General features: G+C 45.0%; 1 protein-coding gene across 2 annotated transcripts in view; it reads left to right on the top strand.

Moving 5' to 3' along the window:
• Nucleotides 1-9,406, top strand: part of LOC112103884 (protein BEAN1) — a 109,087-nt gene that overhangs the window by 31,611 nt on the left and 68,070 nt on the right. The gene's annotated exons all lie outside the window — the stretch shown is intronic.

Below are 9,406 nucleotides of genomic sequence, written 5' to 3'. Positions count from 1 at the left end.
AACTGTCCCGGCCCGCTAGGGTGCTTACCCTGGCGAGCCGCGTGCCGAACGTTGCCGACCCGTGGACTAGCCAGTGCTAGCACTGGTCATGATCATGAGCAATAGCAATTCACCAGAACTAGTAAATACAGTTTATAATTGAACAAAAAGAATGAATCTCTCTCGAAGAGAAGCAAAAACCCTGGATCAAACATTCCCTCCCTGTTCTGCTGCTTGCAGAATGGAGGGGAAGGGAACAAAGGTGCACATGTACTGAGTGGCATGTGTAAACAGTGTAAATAAACTAGACATCCAGAAGCTCTCATTGTTCAACTGACTGTTGGGCACTTTTAAAAATCTGACCACTTCATGTAAGCACCTAAATAGGAACTGAGCTCTTTTGAAAATCTGACCTCAGCTGTGGGTGCAGAAGACTTCTGAAAATCTAGCCCTTTGCATTTACTGTGAACAAACAGCCATTCTAGGGATTTTTTCACAAAGGAAAAATGTCAGAACTGTTTGTATAATCAGCTATGTTGGCAAGATTTTTATAAGTGTCACTAAAATGTAAATTACCGCACTGACTCAGGGCAGCAAGACTGAAAAAGGAGACAGAACTTTCTTATTTGCATTTAGCAGGGGAAGACAAATGTTGCTCTCTCTCTTCCTCTTAGGCTGAAATTGTTGGCTCAGTGGCAGGAGCACTAGGATGCATTTCTACTTCTTGGGACCAATGGGTTAGTGCCAACGGGATGAAATTTACATCTTGAACTTGTCAGTGAGCTAGTTGTTTTGGATTAGTACAGTGTACATTGCTCCAGGAAATTCTAATTCTGGATAGGAAGGGGTTTATGGATGGAAGTACGCAATTGGAGGTAGTCAATGAAAAACAAAGGGTGGACTCATTACTTTAATAAAAGAAAGGGAGGTTAGTTGCTGAGCCCAAATCCCACAAGTAGAGCCCTGCAAATCTGCAGCTGTCCGTAGACCATTTTTGCGGATCGTAGATCAGATGCAGATAAAAATTTTGTATTCACGCAGGGCTCTACACACAAGTTTTGGTTGGGCTCCAGACGTTTTCTCTCCAAGCTAGCGTTGCTGACAAGAGCATATGCAAAGTACTCATCTCTTTTTGCAAACACACTATAGAACTTGAACGCTAAAGGAAAGGACATAAGGCTAATCTGGTGATAGAAATGAATAAATTAGAGAAGCAGGTTAAAACCCCTTAACCTCTGCAGACTGGGAAAAGGAGACGTCATTGGGATAAAACCAAACTAAAAAAAATCTAAGAAATGTTAGCTGGTGTTCACAGGTTTGAGGGAATATAAACCAAACTAAGAAGAAAAATCAGAACAGATACCGTATTTCATGATAAACTAAAACTACTACAGAGGTTGTTGTGGAAGAAATAAAACACTAACAATCCCTAACGAAAAACAATGAAAATATCGGGGGGAATCCTTGTCTACATTATAAATGTGTTCTTTTCTGTTTAATTGTGTTTTCCTTGTTTAATACAACCCATGTAATATTAATCAAAAATGTCTTAGCTTAAGGAAACAGATACAGTGTTGATAATTCAAAGATCAGGAAAGGCGCAGCAGAAAAATAAATGTATGCAGAAGCAATAAATTGCAGCATAACATAAAGCAGAGCATCGGGCAGAGATGATGCAGTGTAGCAGAATATCAACTGTGTAGTTTTCTTTGGAATCACAAAACAAATAGATGATTGCAAGGAGTTAGGAGTTGTCTCTATCGTGTTTGTTGTTTTAGAAAAGTCATGTTTATTTGAAACAAAATGATAACCTCACCCCGACCTGTCCGAATTCACTGGCTTGTTGGCTCACCAACTCAGTAGGCCAACAGAACCATTTGTTTTCAGGAGACTGCAGTGCAATTAGCACATTGCTGGTCTTTTCAGCAACCACAAAATAAAGTATATGACTGACAGCATTTTGCCAGGCTGGTTCTAACAGAGGTCAACATGGGATTCCATGACTGAACAAGCCAAACAGTGTCATTGTCTGAGGTGCATGTACACTGTTTTTTTCCCTGCTTGCAGGAGGGATTTTTGTTTTGTATTGATACTAACATCATAATGGTTTGATGTTCAGAAAATTACTGTGTGATAACTGGTAGCACTAATACCATGCTCTCACACAAATGAGCCCACAGAGTGGGTACAGATAGGCCCATAGGCATGGACTTCCTCTCTATCCGGAGGTACTCGACCTCCCCTCCGCCCCCGGCCTGCCCCCATTCCACCCCTTCCTCTAAGCCCCCGCTCCTGCCCCACCTCTTCCTGCCCCTGCTCCGTCCCAGCCCCCACTTCATCCCTTCCCCCAAGGCCCCACTTCTGCCCCGCCTCTTCCCGCCCCCACTCTGCCCCAGGCCTCACACCCACTCCACCCCTTCTCCCAAGCCCCCACTCCATGCCCCATCCCCTGAACACCTGATCCAGGCGTGCAGAAGGCACTGGGAGGGAGGAGGTGAGTTTGGGTGCTGGTGGGTGCTAAGCACCCACTAATTTTTTTCCGTGGAGCACCCACAGAGTTGGCGCCTAGGGTTAGGCCTTGAACTCTGTAAGTTCCCAATGCATTATCTAGTCAAGGGAAGGGGGCAGGGTTGGCAGTATTGTGTAGGAGATGGGCTTCCAACCATAGGGATATCCCATGATTCATTGCAAAATCCAGGAAGGGACATGTCCTCCTGGTCTTTAGCTGTATGACTCCACTTCCCTTGGGACAGCCCTTATTCTCCAGCATGGGGTTTTGGCACCATGGAGCAGGGCTCCACAGAATTTCTCTCATGCCTGAGCCACACTCAGCCAGCTACATGAACCTCTAAACAGAGGAGCCACAAAGTTCATGTCAGGGCGTATTCACCGAGAGGGGCTACTGTGGGATTAAAGATATGAGGGGGAGGGGAAGGAAATGCTGTTTTGATTCTGCTTTCTTCTAGTCTCATCCCATCTGTGTTTTGTCTTGGAGGAGCTTTAGTTTCTACACTGTTGAAGAAACAGAGAACAAAACAGAATATTTATTGAACAGCATCTTCTTCTACCACTTCACATCCACCTGTCAGCCTTGTCGCAACATGCAGCTTGCAATGAGAAAGCCTTGTTCTGACAGAGCTGGCTGCATTAGAAATGGGAACTGCTCTTTATTAAACGATGGCAAGTTAAAGTTAAGATGAAGGCTGGGGTGAAGCAATCCAGCTTCCGATCCATCTTGATTTGGGAACACAGTACAGCAACTAGTTGTGATAATATATGCACATAAACATGTATTTGCAGGAGGCAGAACAGGGTTTGATACATTTATGTTAAATTAGCTTGAATATTATATAGTAATTAATAATAATAAGGGCCAAAAGACAGTAATTAAGGAGTAAACCTGAGTGTGAAAGAGTCACAGGGTATAACATTGAGCCAGCCGAGGTGTCCATTGTAAATGCCATCAACATTTTCACATGAATGTTCTGCCATTCAAGGGTCCTGGACACTGAAATACTCTGCTTATCTGCAGGGCAGGTACAGCGCAGGCCTCCCTCATGGCCCCACATACATACTGCAACCATGCACTTGAAGTAACTGCCTCTAAGCATAAGAGAGTAGTTAATACTCTCAACTCGGTCAGGCTTAACTGTGCTGAGACACCCAATCAATACTATGGTGTTCTTTGTGGTGTGGATGTTCTTTCCTTTGGGAACTGCTGCGATCTTCCCCACCTCTGTGGACTGGTGTGGGGTGGTGGAAGATTCTGCCTGCTCCCCATCCCAGCAGGAGAGTATAGAGACAGCAGCGCCAGGGCTCCCTTGAATGCAAGGACTGCTGTTGTGCCAGACCTTTATGCAGGCCTAACAAGTGGAGGGGAAGGCCCCTGCTCATTGCACACCTGTGCGCGGGATAGGCCCACTCTGGCCCAAAGAGAGGGATGGGCTGTGGTGCAATTTACTAAATTTAAATGTGAAACAAACACAAACCACAAGTGAATATTCAACCATTCATCATTCATTAGCTCCTTCCTTCACTCACTAATTCATTTGCCTCCCATAGTAATGTTCTGTGTCAGTGAGTATTTTGGAGTTGACGAGACACTGCTCATTGACTCAAGAGCACCAGTTAATAAACATATAATTTCTATTCATGACACTAAATTTAGCAGGAATAGGAGCCGTTATAAATAACCTGGCTGTTTATAAATGCTGTGGGATGTTCATGAAAAATGAAAGCAGCAGAAACAAACACAGAAAGAAATGTCACAAATGATTGTACATGGACAGCTGCCATATTCCATTTATGCTGAGTAGAAATACGATGAGGCAGTCATGTCACCATGTTAAGTGGGGAGGTGTGGGGGCAGCCTACCCACCCCTCAGGAAGAAAGTATGTTTGGAGCACTCCTGTTCTGAGAGATGCCCCTTCTTACACTAAGACTCAGATGGTCTCAGTCACAATGTTATATACCAGAAAACACAGGATCTTCTGGTCATTCACGTCTGATTGTATCTGAACCTGCCTCTCCCTTGTCAGCATTGCCAAGTAGAGGTTGTGTAGTCAGAATCTGCTAGAATATGGTAAGTAATTCAGATTCCCAGAGTGCCTTGGAAGAGAAATTGCAATCTATCCCAGTTAAAGTTACTAATTAATAATAAGGTTTGTCTAGATCAGGGGTCGGCAACATTCGGCACGTGGCTCGCCAGGGTAAGCACCCTAGCGGGCCGGGCCAGTTTATTTACCTGCTGACGCGGCAGGTTCGGCTGATCGCGGCCCCCACTCACCGCGGTTCGCCGTCCCGGGCCAATGGGGGCGGCGAGAAGTGGCGCGGGCCGAGGGATGTGCTGGCCGCGGCTTCCCGCCGCCCCCATTAGCCCGGGACGGCGAACCACGGCGAGTGGGGGCCGCGATCGGCCGAACCTGCCGCGTCAGCAGGTAAATAAACTGGTCCAGCCCGCTAGGGTGCTTACCCTGGCGAGCCGCGTGCCGAACGTTGCTGACCCCTGGTCTAGATGAAAACATATCAGGGCCTGATATATGCACAATCATGTGTATATTTTTTGGGATGTCTCTGCTGCTGGAAAATATTAACCCTTTGTAGATCACCTAGACACCAACCATCATCTGAAGTATTTGTTTAGCTGTTGGTCTGGACAATGCCAGCTAAATCAACACATACACACCGGCCCCCTCCTAGGGCCAAATTCAGCCGTTATGTGGATGGTGGTATAAGTCACATGTTAGTAAGTGGGCATAAGTGAATGTGAGCATGTGTGTAAAAAGATGGCAATTACACTAATGGGTCAGGAGGCAGGAAGGAAAAGCAATCAAGGTCTAAAATCAAACAGGACTAATGTATGTCTTCCTGCTGCTTGAGTCAGGATGAGATTAAAGAATCCAGGGACCTAGACACACATCAAATGGGGCCCTCTGGCACTGCCCTCCTCCTTGGCCCTGCTCTTCCCTTAGCTCGCAGGCTTGTGTAGTAGGCCCAGTCACTATCACCATTGTGTTGTGGTTCTTTTTTAGGCATAGAGAGTTTGTATTTAACAACTCATTTTTTTTTAACATTAGAGGACCATAACACAGCCAGAGCCTCATGCTGTCTACAGCATCCAGAGCTTCCGAAATGGAGCATGACTTTTGTTTGATCTCTGCAGCCATGCCCACATCATTACACAACAATGACAGCTGCTCCATACAGCCCCACCTAATTAAACTTAAACATCTGTCTTTGTGAAGGCTCTGGCTGAGCATGCTACAAGTCGCCACACTTGGGCTCTTCTTTACAGTAGTATTGCACCTCGTTCTGGAATTGGCATATTGTTGCACACCAAAATGTGTGGTTAGAAACTGCTGCAAGTCTGGTGCTAGTTCTGGCAGCTTTGAAGAATTCTTTAATGGTCACCATCTCATACTGGAGAGTCTCCTTCTGTACAGCTGGAGTCTGTCTGGTGGATGATCTCTAGTCCCTCTGTGTCTAGTTCCTTCTGAAACAACAGGAATACATTCAAGATGTTGTTCCTTTTCTTTCTGCTACAATCTGTCCCCTTTCATGAGATGGGAGAAATTTTTCTCTCTCCGAATCGGCTTCATGCCACGCTGCTTCCAAATTTGATTTGTCTCCTTCAGACTGAAATTCAGAAGTTCACTTTCAGTCTCTGTTTTGGGCTCCGTGCAGCTGAATTTACTGGAATCTGGGCAGCCATTATCCATACTCTGCCTAGCTAGCAGTGCTAAAATCATCTTTCCCCATCTACCAGGGCTCTGATAATTGGTCCATAGAAACATCCATTTCCACATCAGTGAAGCCAAAATTGGATTTCTTCACTGCATTTTAGACCTGGTTGGAAATTTTCTGATGGAACATCCTTCCATGGGAAAATGCTGATTTGTCAAAATGAAACATTTTTTGGAAATGTATGAATGTCAACAACATTTTGTCTAAAAAGAAAAACTGAAAGAAGTGTTCTGATAAGGTCGAAACGTTCCATTTCAGCTTTTTTGGAACAGGATGTTTTGATTTTCCATTTTGAAGTCACTTTTGTGTTATAATAAAAGTGAGTAAAAAAATCAAAATTGGAATGAAACATTTTGATTTTAACAGCATGTTTTGATCGACCCAAAATGAATTTTTTTTCAGAAATTTGTTTTATGGGAAATTTCAAAAATTTTTGGTTGCATTCCATTTCAGACTGGAGAAAAAATTGAATTCACAGATTTTCCCATGAAACAAAACCTTTGGGTTCGCACCCAACTCTATTGTGTTTACTGTTTTCTTTTGCCTGCATTGTCCTGCAAAATGGTTGCACTTGAGGCGGACTCAGTCCAAATGCTGGCTGATCTATGTGCATGTTCACATCCACACCTCCCATACAGCTGTCTGTTGCAAGGTTCTGATGCCATTTCTTATGCCTGATTTCCTCGTGTTTTTCCCCTCAAGTCCATCCTTCTTATTCCACTGCACAACAGCCTCATGAATGATTTCTTGACTCTTTTCCTTACTTAAAGCCTGAACCTGAAGTTTTGCCTGTTCCACTGCTTTGCAGGTTGTATGACTTTTTCTGAAGTCAGCACACAATCTCTCAGCAAATGCTCACTTACCTTCCTGTCTCTTCAGACCACCACCAGTCTTGTCTGTAATCAGAGACTCTCCTACAGGGCCTGTCAGAGTTACAGGGTGAGTTGCACTTTAGACCCCTTTGTGTCCCTCTCCAGTGCACCCCACAGGTGACAGGCCTAGCTTCCTGCACCTCTCTCAAGAGTAGAACCCCCATGGTGTAACCACTCAAGGACTGGGTCTTTGGGTGACAGAGCCCATTTCCCAACCAGGTTAACACAATAAGTCCAACAGTATTTGACCCTGTAAGCCCACTTTCTCCGAGAGCCTGAGTCCCACCGCTGATTAAAAGCACTAAAAAGAAACTTCTTCAAAACAAAGCATTATTTATTCATTCACCCAAAGTTACATAGCAGTCAGAGACAAAAGGGAAAGCAATAGGGGCCTATACACATACCTAAACCTTAATCTTTCCATACAAACTTTGGTAAGTTCTATTCAGTGCAGTTTCCTCCATCTCTGGGCTTGGAGAAATAGACTGTACTGCTGCAGCATGATCTCTGTGTCTCTCTCTGTAGACTCCCCTCCAGCTGCTGGCTGCTCAACCCCCATCCCTTCCTGTCTAGGGTAGGATCTTTGATCCTAGACTTGGCCTGGGCAGAACAAACCTTGCAAGCCTAGTTGGAGCCAGGCTGGAGATATTATCCATTGTTTCCCCAACAGCCTTTGGTATTCTCTATGATACTTTGCCATAGTTTTGTTGCCTCTTTGTTTCCTCCTTACAGCCCCCTTTGATATTATCCTGCCTGACTGCACTAAGTTAAATCAAACAGGTAAACTGAGGTGCCCATGACATTTATAAGACAAATAATACAGAGGTGTCCCTCATTCACCATAGGACCAAAACTGCAAGACTGGCTGTTGAGCTTCACGTCTGTACCATATCCCTCAATACTTTCATGTGCCATTTGCGCTCTTATGTGGAAGAGAAATCCTTCAAAGGTTTCTTTTTGTCTAGGCACACGCTAAGCTTCAAACTATGCTACAATGCTATCAAAATCAGTTGTGTCTGCAGGTGAGAGCTGGAAACCATAATACTAAGGCCACAGCACAGCTTCTGGCACTGCTCATTGTGTCTGCATCCATTATAATCCTAGACAACAAGAAAGGATACCACAATTCCTCCACATTGCCCCCAATTCTTAATTCTGGTGATAGTTTCAAGCCTTCTGACCTGGCTGGCTGTGTAAGTGTAGTTCAGGCATCTGGCATTGCTGTGAAACTCTTCCTGGTTGCTCTCAAATCTGTGCACTGCTGGTTCCCTGTGATGTTATTTTGGCCGACATAGCGCTGTCCACACTTGCACTTTTGTCGGTGAAACTTACATTGGTCAGGGGGGTGGGGTTTTTTCCACAACCCTGACCGACAAAAGTGGTAGTGTAGACAAAGCCTTACACAACAACAATTGCTCCACACAATCACTGCTCTTAAAGAAGTGGGGCCTTCTCCCTCCCCAGGCCATCTTTCCTTGTCTTCTGGTAGCTTGGAATCTTATGGCAGAGCCATGATGGGGTGGTGGCAGTGAGAGCTCCCCATGAAGACCTCCCTGCTAACATCACATTGGCAGCTCCCCGCAAGAACAACAGGTTTCGGCATTAACATCTCATTGGAATGAATAGGTGGCTTACCCGTCCCAGAGCTTTTGTTTCAGGCTGTCTGCAGAATCATGCAGATGACTCAGCATTCAGGTTGTTTTTTCTAGGTTTCCTTCACAAGCATGCAGACTAGAATGTAATTTTTTTTTTTTTTAATGAAAACTGAGTTTCTGATGTAGTCATGAGATTTCAGGGCTGGGGCTCCAGGCATGGGCTGATAGGCTCTATGTCTTATTCCTTATTCAAAGCCTGGCTGCTTTTCCCACTACAGTCCCTCTGGGTGTGTAAATGATCCCATTTTACCCTAATTTACTGATGTGTAACTTGGGCTATGTCTACACTACGGACCTTACAGCACTCCCATGTAGCCTCTCCTTCCAACATAGCACTAGCCATACCAGCACTTTTGCCAGTGAAACTTATATGGGTCGGGGGGGTATTTTTTTCACACCCCTGACTGACAAAAGTTTTACTGACAAAAGTGATAGTGTAGACAAAGCCTTGCATTCACATCACCTCTAAATCTGAGCCTAGAGCAGACGCAGTCACGGCATGGAGGAAAACAGCCACACTTACTTTCCATCATTACGGACACGACTGTACTATTTATGAACAAATCACAGTGAAGGGGAGGGGTTGGAGTCGACAGTCCTAGGAGTGTGTGGGGAAGCAGAATACCTCCTGGGGCTCCTGGGCCCACAGAGAACAT

Source organism: Terrapene carolina, unplaced genomic scaffold (assembly GCF_002925995.2).
Source record: "Terrapene carolina triunguis isolate 2854851 unplaced genomic scaffold, T_m_triunguis-2.0 Scaffold130, whole genome shotgun sequence".
In the NCBI taxonomy this organism is placed as follows: Eukaryota; Metazoa; Chordata; order Testudines; family Emydidae; genus Terrapene; species Terrapene triunguis.
This window is presented reverse-complemented; position numbering and strand designations above follow the sequence as displayed.